Here is a 20377-nt window from a genome sequence, read left to right as displayed (position 1 = left end):
TGAAATTCAATTCGCTTTTCTCAATTTTATATTGATTATTCGTAGAAAATTCTTCTTTTAAAATGACTCAACAGGTACTCTAATTGCTTCTTTTATCAAAACAATTCTCAAGTAAAACCTGTCTGTCGTTTTACAAGCTTCTCGAGTTGCTAGGCTCGAAAAAGCTCTAAGTACTTACGCTGACTCACGCTGGAAGTACCTTCCGTTTGAGCTACCTGCACTTATCGCGATCACTTTTAGTCCAGTTTTCCGTCGTCGCCACTGTTATATACGATAACTAATTATAATAAAAACTCGACCGATAAAGATTTATGTGAAATAAATAATTTGGGAAGAAACTCTTTCTATGAAAGGAAGTAAAATACGTTAGATACGTTCCGACTCCGTCTCATGCAACGGCTCATGCTAGACTGAGCTAGCTCTTTATTGATGGACTCTCAGTCTCTTTTCAGATGCGTTACTGGATAACATATCGATATATAGTTCAGATTAGGGTAGACACTATAGTGTCATGGTATGATATTTTTGAAATCCGGTCAACTTGTTTGACGTGTGTGAGTAATGTCGGCATAAATGTAACGTTGAACTAAGCGATAATAATGTTCTAACCATTTAGGTATTTATATGGTCGTTATCCCTTGAGGGACTACATTTGCAGTTATTGTTAGTAAAAAGTTGAGGTACTATTGAGAATCGCATATTTTTCAAAACTGAAAAAGCACTTTTCTCAAAAATGTTCAAACCAATGAAAATAGGGATGCCCGATTGTCATAATCGTGGAAACGAACTTTTTTATTTCCTTCGATTTGTTGATAATTTTTGGAAAGTGTTTTTTTTTCAGTTTTGGATAATTTACATGTCTCAATTGAGACTTAATGCAGTGCGCTCTAAGGAAATATCAAAAGATATTTACTTCATCTTCGTTTAATCCATACATAGTTAAACTTAGTTTAACACAACACATAACCGAGGAGGGTTAAAAAATCGGGCTTAAAGTCTGAGCCACACGAATATATTACAGACCGAGAATCACTGAACTATTTACGAAGTCAATGTCGCAATGACTGGTCATAATCTACTGGACAGTGCTTGCAACCATTTGATTTCTTTCTCTATCTTGATCGTTATCAACAAGTATACAAAGGTTGCATCGCTATGGAATGTTGCATTATCGCCACGAAGATGGTGTCTTAATGCATCAAATGAAAATGATATTGAACTTGAACAGCTGATCGATTTGATTGTGATGAGGGATCCAGTCCAGTCTTGTGACGTCAAAATTTAAATTTGGAAGAAAGTTTAACAATTCAATCAAGAAGACTCATAACTTCATCTCTTCAACGCTTAAGGACTGTATCGTTAATTATGAGTACACCTTTGAGGCTCTGTATTAAAACAATGCGAGGGTTTACGGAGGAGAAGCGAAAATCGATTGTAACCAGGCACTGCAAGGAAAAATGATCATCGCTAAGAAAATTAGCAAAAATTGAATGTGTTAGGGTTTTTGTTGTCCAAAATGCTATCAAACGATTTTGATTGTATGGTTCAACGCGCCAAGGAGCGTAATTCCCCGAGGACCTACCCCAAACAGAAATGTCCAAAACGCAGTCAAATTCTGGCGGATTATGTGAAAACTCAGGCTTGGAAGCTGTACGACGATGTTTTGAGCAAAAATTGCATGTGCATATTCATAGATGATGAAACGTATGTCAAATTGGACTACAAGGTATTTCCAGGGGCACGGATTGTCACTGTTAAGCATGGCACGGATGTTACGAATTAGGAGAAATCGATTTTTTGCGAAAAAAATGGGAAAATGTGTTGGTTAGGCAAGCAATTTGTCAATGTGGTATGAAATCGTCACCTTTCTTCACCGTCCCAGGTATGAACGTCGAAATATACCGGAAGGAATGTCTCCAGAAACATATTCTGCCACTCATCTGAAAGCACAAAGGTCCTACATTACTTTGGCCGGATTTGGCATCCTGCCACTATGTGCGTGACACCTTTGACAGGTATGAAGTAAACAATGTTCAATTTGTGGAAAAGGCAATGAATCCTCTAAATTGCCCGTAAATAAGGCCCATTGAGAAATAGTTAACTTTGATGAAAGGGAAACTACGGAAAAAGGATAGAGGAGCAGAGGATGTCACAAAATTCAGGAAAAACTGAGTCAACGTATGCAAAACCATCGTCAGAACGGTTGTCCAAAACCTTATAAAGCACGCCAAGAAGAAAGTGCGAGAGGTGGCAAGATCCATGAAAAATTAAATATACAATCATGTCTTGGGCTTTTCTGATGGTCAATGAACAATGTAATTGAATTTAATTTACAAAATAAATAAAACATTTTGAAATACAGCAATTTTAAGGTGTACTCATAATTAACGATACAGTCCTTATGTCTTTCATGCCTTGCCTATGACATCTATAAAACACCATAGCTTCCAATCTTTGTATCTCTGAACCTAATGAAGTGTGTTAATTGTTTTTGATAGTAAATCATGATATCACATGATTTCCTCTAATTCACGGAATTATGAATGTGCATGGTTTGGTTCAATCAGGCTAAGGCCGGGGTGGCCTCTGCTGTACATAGTAGCCTCCTCCATTCCACTCGGTCCATGGCAGTTTGTCTCCAGTTCCGCACTCTGCGTAGGGTCCGCAGATCGTCCTCCACTTGGTCGACCCACCTAGCTCGCTGCGCTCCACGTCTTCTTGTACCGGTCGGATGACTCTCGAGAACCATTTTAGTCGGGTTGCTATCCGACATCCTGATGACGTGACCCGCCCACCGTAGCCTCCCGATTTTCGCGGTATGGCCGTTGGTTGGTTAACTTAGCAGCTGTCTTCGACACATTCATGACTAATTCGATTCGCCTGGCTTCACTCTTTAGTCGGATGTACGTTTCCGCCAACGTCTCAAATTTACGAGCAATAATATCAATATCATCAGCGAAACCAAGCAGCTGAACGGACTTCGTGAAAATCGTACCACTCGTGTTAATCCCCGCTCTCCTTAATACACCCTCTAACGCAATGTTGAACAGCAAGCACGAAAGACCATCACCTTGCCGTAATCCTCTGCGAGATTCGAAGGGACTCGAGAGTGTGCCTGATACTCGAACTACGCACATCACTCGATCCATCGTCGCCTTGATCAACCGTATCAGTTTATCCGGGAATCCGTATTCGTGCATAATCTGCCATAGCTGTTCTCGATCGATTGTATCATACGCCGATTTGAAATCGATGAACAAGTGAGGTGTGGGCACGTTGTATTCGCGGCATTTCTGCAACACCTGGCGGATGGCGAACATCTGGTCCGATGTAGCGCGTTCACCCATGAATCCAGTCTGATATTGCCCCACGAACTCTCTTGCAATCGGTGATAGACGGCGGCATAAAATTTGAGAGAGTATCTTGTAGGCAGCGCTCAGTAGTGTGATCGCGCGGTAGTTCCCGTAATCCAACTTGTCGCCTTTTTTGTAGATGGGACACACGATACCTTCCATCCATTCCTCCGGTAATACTTCCTCCTCTCAAATCTTGGTAATGACCCAATTGTAGTGCTCTCACCAGTGCTTCTCCACCGTATTTTAGAAGCTCGCTTGGTAGTTGATCTGCTCCAGCGGCTTTGTTGTTTTCCAACCGGCCAACCTCCCCCTAAATCTCTTGGAGGTCAGGGGCCAGAAGTCTTTCGTCCTGTGCACATACTCCTAGATCTGTTACCACGCCAACTTGCAACGTCACCATTGAGGTGCTCATCGTAATGCAGCCGCCATCTCTCGACCACTTCACGCTCGCTTGTGAGAATATTCCCGTGATTATCTCGGCACATGTCGGCTTGTGGCACAAAGCCTCTGCGTGAGCAGTTCAGCTTCACGTAGAACTTTATTTTTATTTTTTTTATTTACTTCGACTTCAACAAATGTTGTACAGACTGAATAACTTAACTTAATATTACATACATTATCGTATCACACATTGACTTATTTTGCAGTTTACATATCGAAATCATCAGAACAAGAAAAAAAACATGAACAACTAAACGAACATTATTCCTCAACAAAAAAAAACATCATAACATAACATATACTTTTTGAGCATTCAGCATTAATTATTCACGGTTTCCAAGTTTGAATAGAATTACCACCGTTCTATTCTCGGAATCTTATCCCGTTTGACCAACTTTCCGTATTCAAGGCTAGGTCCTTTCCTTGTATTTCCATTTCAGTAACACTTTGAATGATACATAATCTAGAAGCCTACAGTCAATTCGCTTAGAAACTAGCTTCACTAAACTAACGCGATCGTTCACAGGTACATTGAGGCATTTACACACCATGGCCTTTACGTCACTCTCCGAAGCCGAGCTATCAATGTTCGACAAAAGCAATGCAAAACAGCGTTCGTCTGTTGTTGTTGTCTCGTAGGGTGCAGGACCATTTGAGTTGGGAGTCTGTTCTATACGATCGGTTCCTGTGTTGTTGTTGCAGCTATCGTTCGTTTCGTATATATCGGCAGTGACGACTGGAGTGGAGTGGATCATATTCGGTATGGCAGCAGATGCATCATCAGGAATTATCCGGTGTAACTTGTTCATAAGCATCGATACTTGGGCCTTTAATTCATTTATACCAGGTGTGGCAATTGCTGCAGGCGATTCTGGCGAACTTCGTTCATCCTTTCTACAATCGTTGAGTGCAGGTAGACATTCTTTGAATAGCCATACTATGCTTCCTGATATTGCACGCCGTTGTTCCATGCTAATACCAACACATGAAATGTGATGAGAGCTTTTACACGGCCCGGCGCATACAACAAATAGCCCAAATTCTCTATTTTATATGCACACCGCACAGCTCTTGCAAATAACAACCCAAGTAACCACAAGCATTATATCATAACATTAATTCCATCGTATTATAGTTTAGCTAATGCAACATAACTTTTATTTTACATCTGTCAAGTAATGAAGCGTTTAATCTACATTATGAAAGCATTGAAGCATTACGAGATTTTGACAGTTCTGTATAGTTCTATAGAGCCGTTGTTAAATGCTTCATTGCATTACCATGTTAAAAGCTTTATAGCAATCAATAATGCAAGCATTTATTACTTTATATGTGCCTTTACTAAAGCTTCCATCGTTGTAAACAGAAAAATATCGCTCAGTTCGAAAAAAAAACTGTAAAACACTTTTAGAAACAGAACCATTCAAAACAAACCAAAATTTTCATGGATTGCTGCGGAGCACTTAGATTATCACGCTCTGATGTTGCTGTGTGAAAATTTATATTATGTATGGTTTTTTGGGTTTCTGGTTGGGACATGAAAATAATCAGATGCTGAGGGAACAAAAATTATGTGGGGTATCGGTTTCCTTGTTTAACCCGATTTCGAGAATTGAAGCGCTGATTGTATTGTTTCTTATTTATTGTATTTCAGGTAGAAGTGAGCACATATGGAAACAAAAAAAAACAGAATCAACACAGACGAATTTATATTCGAGAGTAACATAACTGATGGCATTCAGACCCCGGCACATTTTTTAGAGTTGCTGAAAACACAACTCAATAAGGCACTAGCTAAGTATACTTTACTTTATGTTGCACATTTTTCCAGGTGCAAAATACATGGTATCGTAGCACACAGCATTAGCGCGTCCGAGTTTCATCGTGGTCAGTTTCAGCAGTCTAGGTTGAATTCCCGAAATACAATAAAAAACATCAAAGTGAGAGTATTGGAAGATAAAAATAGATAGACAAATGATAAATATACTTTTTTTCTTTTTTGACATGATGCATTAAGTGTGCATTCCATGCGATTTGATTGCATTAGCTATAAGGTACAAGCATTTTATATGCTTTAGCAATCATCACAGTAAAGCTTGCTGTAAATCAACAATAGTAGCGCCACTTTCGACTTTAAACCTACTTTAATGGTGCCTATATGACAAAACAACTTTATATCGCATGTCATATAATACACTATAAAGCGAAAATATTGCTCTATATAAAGCGTCATGGTTACTTGGGAATTTCTTCACAACTCGAATTCATCATTCAAACGGCGAAATTCACAATTCTTTCACAAAAAAACGTCAAAGAATACGGAGACTTTGAACTGGCAGAAGTTTCGGTGATTTTCGGCGATAACCAAACGGTAAACTTTCGTGTGTCCTTAGTGCAGTACAGCTCTTCCATCGCTTCGCGATCTCATTATTCCTGCTGGAACTTCTTCATCCGGAAGACTGAGTTCTGCCTGTTCCGCGCCTGTCTGTAACGCGCCTCATTCACTCTCGTACGGAGTTGCAGCATTCTCGCCCATGCTGCATTCTTCTCGTTTTTCAACATTCGCCGTCGTACCAGTCGTTTCTGTGATTCGGAGTCGCGAAACCTAATGCTGTAGCCAAGGTACTACCTATGGCGAATCGGAAGTCCCTCCAGCCATCTTCAAGTGTAGCTGCGCCAACCTGCTCTTCCGTTGGTAGGGCCACTGCTAGCTGCTGCGCGTAGTCTTGAGAAACTTCTACGTTACGCAGTTGCTCGATGTTGAGCCGCGGCGTTCGACTTCACGCTCAGAAAACCATTCTGATAAACGTGAACAAACAAACGCAAATGTGAGAACAAGCAAATATACACCGTGAACTGGAACTAGTTCCAGCTGTCAATATGGGCGTTCTAGAAACCGTGACATCTAGTTCACGGTGTACATTTCTTATTGTTGTTATCGTTGCTATGCATAGTTCCCGTTTGTTCTCGTTGCCGTGATTGGGAGTGCACGTATATCGGAACGGATTTTTTTGCGTGTTCGACGCGTGGTGATAACTGAATGCGAATCTATATTCGCACTGCTGTATGTGCGAACGTTGGTTATACCCGAGAAGAATTTAGGTTCCGCATTAGCACGCTCCTTTTTCTATAGGTAGTACCGTCGGTTCATGGATAACTTTTTTTTAAGTGTACCCTCCGCTCACCCCCACACCAAAGAGCTCACACTGAGAGCTCACGTGAGAGAAATTCCTCCAAGATTTTAACATAGAATTGCATCTAACCCAACTCTGCATGAGCAGAATTTGTCATGAGTTGACTGATTGGCACTACACACCAAATTTTTCGAAACGCTTCCAGCACGAAAAAAAATCAGCAAAATAAATTGCTGGATTTCAGCAAAATTTTTGCTGAACTTCAGCACAACGTTGCTGATCAACTGTCAATATTGCTGGATGGTTCAGCAAGTTGAAAAATATTTGCTGATATTCAGTAAATTCATATTGCTGAATGAAATCAGCACAAAAAAAATCAGCAAAATTTGCTGAATACCAGCAAACAAAATTTGCAGTGTAGGATTGGCATATGTCAGATAAGGAGTCTCCATTTGACTTTCTTTTCATTTTTGATTGTTCCTTCGCAAACTTTGCGTATTCAGGCGTCCCTGCTCAAAAAACTAGGGAACCTGTACTAGTTGATTGCGACCACATGTTATGGATAACTCGTTTCCATTGCTACTCCAAGAGAGTTTCATTGTGGTTTTGTTACTACAACGCCCTTCATTGTGGTATACCATAGCTATTGCTTTAAAAGAAGCTTGTCCTGCTGCGGTCCGTGCGGATCGCAAGAGGTATTTCTGAATGGAACTCTGATTTGTTTAAGTTCAAAATATCTTCGGATAAACCAGTATTTTATATTGCTACAAATCTCTAGCCTCTGCCTCTTGGATTGTAGCTATAGAATCGATTTGATGGGTACTAAAAAGCTCTGCTTACTTCAAATCTCCAGAAACAAATGGGATTTTGTCCTTTTTTTCTCCAAAGAGATTTGAGTATTAAAAACATGTTTTGAACTCTTGTAGTTTTCTATTGGTTTTTTTTCATGGCGTGAAATTATTCCATAGTTTTATCCCGAAAGGGTGCGTGCGTTATATAAAGAAGGAATGAGATCCAGATTTATATGGTTACCTCGTTCTTTCTGAAATGCGTGAAACGCATTGTCGATCATCACATCTGTGATGCTCGTTTGGCTAACATGCCTATTCATGTGAACTCACATTTCTACCAATTTGGGATGTCCACAGTGACTCTTTTACACAAAGTTGTATTCGTTTCCAAGAAAACATTCGCTCAAACGTAGTTTTTGCTTGGACGATTTCTTCAATATTGAGGATGCTTTCGCTGACGTGCTTTCAATGTCATTATTGAAAGTCGCATGACTTCACAATCTACCTCAAATGAGCTATAGGCTCTCCTTACGTTTATGCGTTTTACAGTGTCTTGTTCAGGGCACTGATTAAACCTGTTGTGGTATGGGCTATGAGCTCTCGTTGCACTTATGCGTTCATTTTCTATTCTAGGACACCCCTTCCTATTTCATCACCTTTCCCTTTCCTAATCCTATTCCATCCCTTGTTCTATTCTCCCTCAGGTAAATGATGAAATAGGCTTATGTGTATGGCGATAGCACAAATGTTCCAAATGGAGGATAACGTGTCCCTGGAGCCTAACTAACCATCCTTTCCCATCCCACAGCAATCGCAAAGAAGGGGCCTGGATAGTTCTCGACCATTGGAGGATTGTGTCAGTTTTGTCTAAGAGTCAGAGATGAATCCCAAATGTTTATGCTTTGGTTCGAACAGGAAGGAGGGAACCCTTATTCCAGCGGTCTGGGACTGTACCACCTACGAATTTGTGCGACTCGCTTGATGCTTATGCTAACAATAAATAGGGTGACGAAGGGTATTATCGGCAGGTTTGTTCTCTTCGTCATAGGGGGTTTTTGTGGGCCAAATTGCCTAAAATTTGGGCATATAACTCAGCTTGGTTGAGAAGGATTTGAGGCCAACTCTGAGGTCAACAGCTTTCAAACAACCCCCTTTGACGAAGAGAACAAAACTGCCGAAAATACACAATTTCCCCTATTCAAAAAAGTATTGTAATAATTTTTCAGCGCGCTACATTCTGGTTTACTCACACGCACAGTGGTGTTCAGTTTACTGCCCAAGAACAACTTTCTATTATTTTACACTAACATCTACTGGAAATTTCGACATGATCCGACTTATGTGTAGAACAAATTTAAAAAAAATATATATGTTTCCCATGTTTTTCTGGCAACACGGGCCGGTCTATTTGTGCTTTACGTCGGTCGCTTTTGTAAAGTAAATTACGTCTCGTATATTGTAGAAAAAAATCGTGCGCGGTGGATAGTTTAGTCCATAACGGTGTTCTAAATCACCAAAATGCCTCCGGGGCATCTATGATTCAGATAAGATAACTACAACAGTTCCAAAATAACCCAAGCCACTGACACTCCGTCGATGATGTGAACCCAGAGAGTGCAAAACGTCAAAAGAGAAGTCACTCAGATCTCACGCAGATCAATACTGTCAGCGCTATGAATGCTTTATCTAGCAACGCTCGTATGGGTGTCATACCAAATCAAAACAACATCTTCAACACACTACCAGATGATGTCCCCAATGTTGAAGTGGATATCAACAACTCACATCGATCTAAAGCCTCGAAAACTCGATGTCCTCCGATCACAGTAGCTGGAATAGGCACGAAACATCTACGCCAACTTATCTCATCGAAAGAAGTCCCACAGGAGAAGTACAACATGAAGTTGATCAAGAATGGGGTTCAACTGATCGTCGCCGATAAAGAACAATTTCAAAAGTCGGTGGATGTGCTGAAACAAGGTCAGATACAGTTCTTTACGTACCTGCCACCTGAGGATACTCCTGTGAAGATAATTTTGTCAGGCCTAGCCCTGTACGATCTGGAGGAATTGCGAAGTACTATACCTGCTGCATTTCCAAAAGGGGCAGGTCAAGCTTAACGAACTGAAAAAGATTAAAGCTCTATTCAGTACCATGGTCAGTTGGAGACATTTCGTTAAAAACAAGTCTGACGTCGTCCAATGCCACCGGTGTCAACGGTATGGACATGGAAAAACAAACTGTAATATGTTGCCTCTGTGTGTCAAGTGCGGAGAAAGGCATGAAACAATTCAATGCAAGCTGCCTGTGAAGGCTGAACTTCAGGACAAGGATCGGTCAGACCGTTCGCGGATTAAGTGCGCAAATTGCAGCGGTAACCACACGGCGAACTTCCGCGGATGCCCGGTTAGGCAAGACTACCTGAAGCAACTAGAAGAACGTGCGGCAAGAAGAAGAATCTACAATACGGACAAGCTTCGTCGGCGCGAAACAAACGTATCCGGTGGATACAGGCCACAGTCTACTACAGCTGGTTCGTCGCGAGTAAATAATCAATCTAACAGTTCCGGCTATCATCAAACTCGTCAACTCTACGCAGATGTCGTTCGCAACCAAAGTCAACCAGCCCCAGAATTCGACAATGGAGATTCAACATTGTTCTCTCTGTCAGAGTTTCTCAGTCTAGCGCGTGAACTGTTCCAACGCCTACGGGAGTGTAGGAACAAGGAGCAGCAATTTCAAGCCCTAACAGAGCTGATGATCAAGTACGTTTATAATGTCTAATCACATTATCAAAATGCTCAACTGGAACAGTAGATCAATCCTCCCCAAACAACTGGAATACTTCGAGTTCCTGAACCGCAATAAATTCGATGTCGCCGCTGTGACCGAAACCTGGCTGAAACCTACAAACTCTTTCAATCATCCAGATTATTTTTGTCTTCGTATGGATAGAAATCGTGAAAATGTAGATAGAGGCGGAGGAGTTATGCTTTCGGTGAGAAAAGGTTTGGTGTTTCAACAAATAAACGTCAACACGAAATTGATCGAATCGGTTGGCATAAACGTGATCAGCAACGATATCCGTATTAAAATCGTTGCGGTGTATTTTCCTGGTACAAAACGAAATAGTGATTGGCAACGTTATCGCAATGATCTACGACTTCTAATGCAAGATGATATTCCAACGTTCTTGGTGGGTGATTTTAACGCACGTAGCCGTCAGTGGAATTGCAGCAAAAGTAACAAGGCCGGTACTCAGCTCATCCAAGTCATCACCGCTAACAATTTCTTCGTTCACGCACCGGCCCTACCAACATTTCATCCTACCGGCAGAGGACAGGCCTCGACCTTGGATCTGGTTCTGTCCAACAACCTTGTAGACATGTCTATACCAAGAGTGTCCAATGATTTATCATCCGAACATCTACCCGTTAGTTTTGAAATCGCTGCAAAACCGAACCATATCGACACTGCTGTCAGCACTATGTACAATTATCATCGAGCAGATTAGCCCAAGTTTCAGAGAGTCATGAATGAAAGCTTAGACCTCTCCGCCCCAATTATTACGGAAGATGCCCATTCGAACTTATTCTGTTCCTGAAATTTCCCTTCATACCAAAAACTTGATTACACTTCGAAATCGACGTAGACGACAGTGGATTCGAACGAGAGATCCCTTCTACAAATGTATTGTGGAGTCTCTGAATAATCGTATTCGCCAAGAATGTGCTCAGACTAGATTCCAAAAAATTGGTAGCGCTCTCAGCAGTATGGAGTCCAGTGACAAGAATATGTGGAAAATAACACGAGCACTCCGCAAAACCTGCAAATACAGTCCACCTTTACGTAACGATGGTACTATTGTGTCATCCCCTCAAATGAAAGCGAATCTACTAGCGGAAAGTTTTGCAAAAGCCCACGACAACACGCTAGAATCTGATGCAGCGACTATAGCCGCTGTGGAAAATTCGATAGCGATGATCAACGAGGCGCCGAGCATATCCGAAACGTTTCTGGTCAGACCAAAAGAGATTAGGTTTCTGCTCAAGAATCTCAAGAACAAAAAAGCTCCTGGGGGTGATAAAATCGGAAACCAGCTCCTCAAACATCTGCCACGTAGGTCGATCATAGTGTTAGCTAGGATATTTTCAGCATGCCTACGTCTCTGTTATTTTCCCAAAAATTGGAAGCATGCGCTCATCACAGCAATTCCAAAACCAGGAAAAGACATAACAAATCCAGTGAACTATAGGCCTATCAGTTTGCTCCCCACAATGAGTAAATTGCTTGAACGTATCATCCTCGTCCGTCTAGAACAACACCTGCAAACAGCACAGATAATTCCAGACCAACAGTTTGGGTTCAAACAAGGGCACTCGACGAATCATCAGCTTGTTCGACTTGTGAAAGCGATCAAAACAGGATTTGGTATGAAAAAATCGTCCGGTATGGTATCGCTGGATATTGACAAGGCATATGACTCTGTCTGGCAAGATGCAATTCTTCACAAAATGGTAGTCGCCGATTTACCAATACGCCTCGTCAAAATAGTGCAATCATTCCTGAAACACCGAAGCTTCCAGGTTACAGTCAATGGGACTTTTTCTGAGAAAAAAATCATCCCATATGGAGTACCTCAAGGATCGGTGCTGAGTCCAACCCTATATAATATTTTCACAGCTGACATTGTGATGATCGATGGGGTAAACTACTTCATATTTGCAGATGACACAGCTTTTGTGGCAACAGACGCCGATCCAGAAGTAGTCGTAACTCACTTGCAAGCTGCTCAGAACGCACTGGAAACATTCCATAACAAGTGGAAAATTAAAATCAACCCGAGTAAAACCCAGGCTATTTTCTTCTCAAACCGGAGGAGCCCCAGACACCTCCCGAGACGCAAGGTACTTGCTCGTGATCTTGAAGTAGAGTGGTCTGAAGATGTAAAATATTTGGGTCTTACCATGGACCGCAAACTCAAGTTCGGAACACACGTACAAGTTTCGCTTCAGAAATGTGATAAACTCGTGAAAAGTTTGTACTCAATGATTTGTCGACGATCGCGCTTGAGTATTGCGAATAAGCTTCTGCTGTATAAAGCCATCATACGACCCACCATCACTTATGGATCTCCGGCGTGGTGTAACTGTGCCAGAACACACCGCAACAAGCTGCAAAAAAAAACAAAATAGAATACTAAAAATGATGATGAACCTCGACCCTTTCTACCCTACAGATGATCTTCACAGAATTGCTGAAGTTGATCTCATCGATGATTGGTTTCAACTTGGGTAACGTTTCAGAATAGTTGTTTAAGTTCCTGGAATCCCTTGTTGCAAAATATTTTTTAGTTTGTACTGTGATATTTTATTTAACGTATTTATTGTTTTTTCTAACTATAAGTAATTGTAAAGGTTTTTTGTTGTGACTTTTCCTTTGATGTTTGTAAGATTGTTCAAGATTCCCAATAGTCTCTACCAATAGGACAGATCGGTGAAGTACTAGATTTGTAGTAATTAGCTGAATTTTAGTATGGTGAGAAGGTCAATTCTCCGTTTCTGCAGTGAAATGGCGCAAAAAGCGTGGGTATTATGATTCCTTGCCTAATTTAATGCTGTTTGAGCAAAACTTTGGGCAACAGTGTTGTTGTTTTCTCCATTTCTTGCAATATGAGCATGAGCATGAGCATGAGCATAGATGACCGCACAATTCGTAGTTGCTACTCCGTGATTGACCAGAGCAATCGAAATTGCACAAGGAACCAATGAATAGGGCTTGGGACTAGCTTACTATTCTCAATGTACACAGGTCGAGAGCTCTCAACTTTAATAAGGTCAATAACGGCGCCGGCCACGTCCTTACGGTCATCGAGGATGGAAGGGAATATTAGTAAGACAAACGTTGTTAAAAAGACCGCGAATCGCTGCATCTCCACGTTTGTCTCAGGAAGGAATTTTTTGTTAGTAGGGTAAGGTACATTGTCAGTCCGGGAGTCACCTATGGTTGGTGATATGATTTGACAATGGATCAATATACACAAACCGCCGTTAACAACCGACCACTTTTCGACGCAAGAACTAGCCAAAAAGAAAATTCTATCGCGCGTCTCCACTCCACTAGGGAGCAGAAACCTTTAGTCTATTCCACACAGAAATACACTGAACGCGACTCACTTGTCGGCGCCCGGATTTTTTCTCGACCGGCGAACCCGAACTAACATTTTTCACTCTTTTGTGTAAATGCAAAAAATGAAAGAAAATATTTATTATCAACTAAAAGTGTATTGGAAACTAGCGCCGAAGGGAAGCGAAAAATTCGGAACCGACTCAACCACGGCGCGCGCACACTCGTCCCGTCGTCGGAGCCCCGCAGAGAGAAGAGAAAAAAAATCGCAAAAATCTAGCAAAGCCAGCGCGCGAAACTTTGCTGCTGCCGAACTACCGCACACTACTAACTGCTTGGCGTCCCGTCGTCGGTACCCCGCAGAGAAGAAAAACAAATCGCAAAAATCTAGCAAAGCGAGCGCGCGAAACTTTGCTGCTGCCGAACTACCGCACACTACTGACTGCTTGGCGTCCCGTCGTCGGTGCCCCGCAGAGAAGAAAAACAAATCGCAAAAATCTAGCAAAGCGAGCGCGCGAAACTTTGCTGCTGCCGAACTACCGCACACTACTGACTGCTTGGCGTCCCGTCGTCGGTGCCCCGCAGAGAAGAAAAAAAAATCGCAAAAATCTAGCAAAGCCAGCGCGCGAAGCTTTGCTGCTGCCGAACTACCGCACACTACTGACTGCTTGGCGTCCCGTCGTCGGTGCCCCGCAGAGAAGAAAAAAAAATCGCAAAAATCTAGCAAAGCCAGCGCGCGAAACTTTGCTGCTGCCGAACTACCGCACACTACTGACTGCTTGGCGTCCCGTCGTCGGTGCCCCGCAGAGAAGAAAAACAAATCGCAAAATCTAGCAAAGCGAGCGCGCGAAGCTTTGCTGCTGCCGAACTACCGCACACTACTCTGTTTTCTCCATTTCTTGCAATATAAACAACATAGTTATTCAAAGTTTTGCTCAATCAGCATCAAATTAGGCAAGAAAACATAATACCCACGCTTTTTGCACCATTTCATTACAGAAATAGAGAACTGACCTTCTCACCATACTAAAATTCAGCTCATTACTACAAATCTAGTACTACACCGAACGTGCCCCATTGAATATTGTTAAACTACTGCTGAAAGGATCTCCAAACCTCAGTGAATGAAATCAAATTAGGCTAAATAAATGAATAAAATAAAAATAAAAAAATAAAGTAAAGTAATATATGTTTCTGTTCTGCCATTTTTTTTTCTGGCGGCTTCTCCAAGAAAAAAACATGGCAATACATGTATGAATATCATATGTAGGGTACTGGTTCCCTTGTTAAGCATGTGGCTCCCATTTTTATCCTACGAAAAACAAAGGATTGAAGCGTTGTTTGTTTTGTTTCTTATTTTTGTATTTTTTTTTTGTTAGAAGTGAGCACGCATGAAAACAAAAAGAACAGAATCAATTGGTGCCGTAATCGCTTGTTTTCGAATAGGATGAAATTGGGAGCGTGAGATTACTGATGGAACACATACCCTTGCAACTCGGCACTATAATATTTTATTTTACTTGCCGTTTCGGTAAGGTAACGGCCTACTTTTCCGTACGATACCAAATAATTGCATTATGGTTCATAATGCAACTAATTTCGGTTGCATTATGAGTCATAATGCAATTGTTTGATTGATAACCTTAGTCTAACCTCATTTTCCACGGCTAGAGCTTGAAAAACTGTGACGGTTATGATTTTTTTCTATCATTGCAAAAATTTTTGTATGCAACTCGTTGCAAAACTCGATTTTTACAGCACTCGTCGTATTTATCCAACTCGGCAAGCCTCATTGAATAAATGTACAACTCGTGCTGTAGAAAACATCATTTTACAACTCGTTACATAAATAACTAATGTACAATCAATATACTGTACAGTAAAAGCACCATGCTGTACGTCATTTTAAAAAATCATCATATAATATTGCTGGTTTATGTTTTTTTTCATAGAAGATTAGCTAGTGATTGTAGCATATGTTAAAAACTATAAATTGAGAAAATATTGGCTTTTAAGGAGTAGTGCTTAACAAAAGCGCGATGTATTGCACTACTCAAAGTTTGGTACGCACACGGTAGTACCTATATTTAATCCAGTATACTGGATTAACTAACAATCGGACAGCAATGAATAGGATTGAACATTAATTTAGTGTGATAAAAACCGATGTCGATAACTAGGTAATATTACGAAAACTGTAGAATTATTGTAATCCATAAAATAATGAACTCGATTTATGTTTACAAAGAGTAAATCATTTTTTAATAGTTATTTATGCAACAAGGATTCAAAGTATCAGGATTTTTAAGTATTGCCAAAATCTGAGGAATCCATAAAAACTAGGTATATTGAATACAAGCAAGCTTTCGGAGAACTAAGCTGATTCACAAAATGCAGAATTGCATTGCTTTGGAAAACGCAAAGTTCTGGCAAACAATACCTAGCATAAAGGATGGTTTTAAAAATTCTATCAAATATCCGAAAGCAAAAAGCACGTAGAACTGTCGAATAGTGTTACAAATCTCGGCCTAAAACTCGACAACAATCTCCGTTGGGTTGACCAGGTAAATCATGTAACAAGGAATGTGTACAACACACTTCGGACCTTTCGACGCTTTTCGGCCGTGCTATCTACCGAAACCCGTAAGAAACTCGTAGTAGCAGTTATAGGACCTATTTTTATGTACTGCGATTCAGTCTACTACCCTGGCCTCAGTGCAGCACAGAAGGAGCAACTAAACAGGGTATTCAAGTCATCCGTACGCTTCATCTACAACTTGGAAAGACGCGACTCGACAGCTGCACTGCGAAGCACCATCTTTGGACGTGACCTTCAGGCTAATTATCAATATCGCATCTGCGGTCTTCTTTGGAAAGGGCTAAACAATCAGCTTCCCAGCTACCTGATGCAGCATCTGAGGAGAGGCCAAATGGATCGGACGCGATCTTTCGTCATACCTAATCACACAACGAGCAGCGGAAAAAGCCTATTGGTATACGGTGCACAATGCTGGAACCAGCTACCTTTGGCCACAAGAAACGCACCAACAGTATCAGCTTTCAGATCAGCTTTGAACGCTCAATAGATTTAAGATTGAGGTTTTGATACTGATGTAATTCACTTGCTTAACTGTCCTAAGTTTTTTTTCATTTTGTTGTAAAAATTCCTTGACCCTAAGAATGGCTATGCTAACCGGTTCACGTTACGTTAACAATAAAAATTACAAAATTACAAATTACAAAAAAAATATATTTAATACCTATCATAAATTCAGTTACTCAAATTCTACGGATCAGTTGCACGTGCAAGTAAAATATTTGCCGATTCATCGAAGACACCGAATTCCAAGCCTAAACCACAACACTTCCACAGGCCACAGCCATATTTTGATTCCCACTCAATTTTTACCTTATTTGCTTCCTTCCTTCCTTTCTTCGTTTGGGAGGGCCGTCGCCGCGAAAGCCAAGACGGTATGGTTTTATATTTCGGTTGGTGCTCTATTTTTCTGGCTGCATCAGCTTCTTCTCGCCGTCCCGAGGTGCGTGGCTGCACAACATCAGTGGAAACCACCTATCCGTCCGTCCATCAGTGATGATGACCGTGGCGGTGGCTGCTGCTACAGATGATGACGATGATGATGCTGCCTGCCAGCACGATTTTTTTTTCTTTGCTCTTCGTCTGCTTCAAGCTTGCAGCGAGATGATCTTTGCCCCGGAAAAAGAAAAATCCACACTGCGCACAAGATAACACATTCCGCACAGAACCGATACCGCACCGACGCGCCGGAACCCGTCCGCTACCGATCGACACTGGTTTCACCGGGTTTCGAACGGGAATTAAACGTTCCGAAGTGATTTTAGTTGCGAGAGAAAACGCGAAAACATCACACCGCCGCCTGAGCGCAATCAAAACACGTACGAACGAAGTCGAAGGGGAGTGGTGTCCGTGTCGTCGCTGGATTCAGCAGTTCAGCAGCCGACGAGCCGCGAGCGAGGAGTCGAACAGCGCAGAAACGTCAAACAGCGGATCAGCGACCCGGAACGGGTTGTGGTTGTCGAAATGCACGCTTGAAAAATTCAACGCAGTATTTATTAAAAGCGTCTCAACTAGACTGGCCCAAAGCCAGTGCTGAAAAATTCATTTCGGCATACAGTAGACGTTCGATAACTGCAACATGTTTACGTTTCACTTAGCGAACGAAAATCCGATAACTGCAACGCCTGACAGTGTCAAAAAACCGTCAACTGACGTAAAGTGAACGTGACCTTCATCCGAATGTTCATTTGGGCTAACATGGCGCACCATTCTGACATTTGGCGGTGCGATAACTGCAAATTTGTTGCACTTACCGAACTTGCAGTTAAAAAGCATGGCAGTTAAACCGTTTGCACCGACCGAACGTCTACTGTATCTAAATTCAATCACCTACAGCTCATTTTAGAAGCTGAACCTGGAAAAATGGTATATGAAAAACTTGTGCGGCTTGACCAGTTCTGCAAGAAAGTCACGGAAAAACCGCTATTTTTCGAATATTTAATCATTAAATTTAAAATTTAAAATTTAAATTTTTATGTAAATGTCACGGGCCCACACTGCAAAAACTGCAAATATTTATTTTATGTTTCGTACACATATATTTTTGCAATTTGTCTGGACAAATGATGTTTATGTGTGACACACATAACGAATTATTTTTTGGTATTTATTGTTTTGATGTGTGATCACACATAAAAACAGTTCAGTAAGACACATAATATCAATAACATTTCTTATATATTTGATAGATGTGCTCGAATGGTTTTTATATTAGATAACAGATTAGATAATATAAGTTCATAGGGGATTTATGTTACAATATTGATCCAAACAGTTTAACATGATTTTAAAACACAGCAATGAGCTCATTAGGAAAGAGTCAAACATCGCATTTCACAAAAAAGTTGGTTGATTAGTTACCACCGGTGAGTGACCAATCGATCAACTTTTCAGTTCCGAACCAGGTTTCGAATGATGTTTTAAAGTTGCGCTCTTGAGGATTCCCGACTTTCCAAAGATTGGTCAATTTAAAGCGATTGAGGAGAACGATGATTTAGGAGAAAATTACTTCACCACAAACTGCAACTACCGCTGCACAATATTTGGTAAACGCGTTTCAGTCACCATCTTTTCACTTTGCGCATCGCCAGCAGCTGGGCCGGCGGCTGACACAGACACTGACGCAAATACGGTTTCGCTCAAGATTTCGCTATACATTGGTATTATGTGTGAACACACATATTTTTTTGCTATGGGTGATCACACATACCAATGATTTGCGAAACAAATCAAAAGCATAAACAATAACTATGTTAGTTATATTTTGGGTAATAAAATGTATGTGTGGGAAGGTCGATTGGATCGATGTGTAATTTCACATAAAATAAATATTTGCAGTTTTTGCAGTGCATATAGCCGAGGCGGTAAACGCACGGGTATTCAGCATGACCATGCTGAGGGTGACGGGTTCGATTCCCGGTCGGTCCAGGATCTTTTCGTAAAGGAAATTTCCTTGACTTCCTTGGGCATAGAGTATCTTCGTGCCTGCCACACGATATACGCATGCAAAATGGTCATTGGCAGAGGAAGCTCTCAGTTAATAACTGTGGAAGTGCTCATAGAACACTAAACTGAGAAGCAGGCTTTGTCCCAATGAGGACGTTACGCCAAGAAGAGAGAGAGAGTAAATGTCACGGACTACCTTCGAAAAATGCCAATGATATTCACGCGGTGAATATCATTTGGCATTTTTCAAAAGTAGTCCGTGACATTTACATTAAATATTCGAAAAATAGCGTGTTTCCGTGACTTTCTTGCAAAACTGGTTTAGCCGCACATGTTTTTCATATCCCAAGTAACAATCACTCATTTAACAGGCACCATTATGACGAATTACTAGGCTGCAAAACGGTGAGTCGATAAGGAGAGCGTCCAATATAGCTCTGGTCCTCACAAGTTCCTACCTCATGCTTCCACGGGTCAAGCCGCTTGACTCAAGCGATGACAAAGACCGCCAGCTAAGAGTTGTGTGCTTAGCTGGTAGTGCAGCCTGGGCACTGTTGTCTCCTTCTGACTTCAGCTAGATTGAGGAAGTACGATCCGAGTGTCTGTTCACCAAGGAGGTGCGGCTCAAACAGTGTCTGTTCTGGCATCCAGCGGCTGAGTAAGAAACGCTGCACCACGCCCAGCTAGATCCAAGGTGGCAGCCCCATCAGCGTGGTCGTCCCAGTGTTGGTTGGGACATTAAACAGAACTGGTACGATGGCCCTCCGGCGAGACAGGATTGTTGGTGTATGCCCAATAAGCCACCCGTAAAAATCCCCATTGCGAATAACATACACTCAATTTAATCGAATGATAAATTCTATGTGCGATAACCACATAGATTGCTGGCGAGAGAGAGAATCATCCGTTTATGTGCCAGTAATAAAATCTATAAGTAATACATATGATTTATATTATTACTAGAATATGATCCACACAGCAAAAAAA

The 20377-nt window shown here is 41.4% G+C and overlaps 1 protein-coding gene across 4 annotated transcripts in view; it reads right to left on the bottom strand.

The window, feature by feature from the left end:
• The window catches only part of LOC109402771 (SH2B adapter protein 2), a 561576-nt gene that overhangs the window by 207191 nt on the left and 334008 nt on the right, over window positions 1–20377 (bottom strand). The window lies entirely within an intron of this gene.

Source organism: Aedes albopictus, chromosome 3 (genome assembly GCF_035046485.1).
Source record: "Aedes albopictus strain Foshan chromosome 3, AalbF5, whole genome shotgun sequence".
NCBI lineage: Eukaryota > Metazoa > Arthropoda > Insecta > Diptera > Culicidae > Aedes > Aedes albopictus.
Note: the sequence above shows the minus strand (reverse complement) of the source record. Positions and strands in the feature narration are given on the sequence as shown.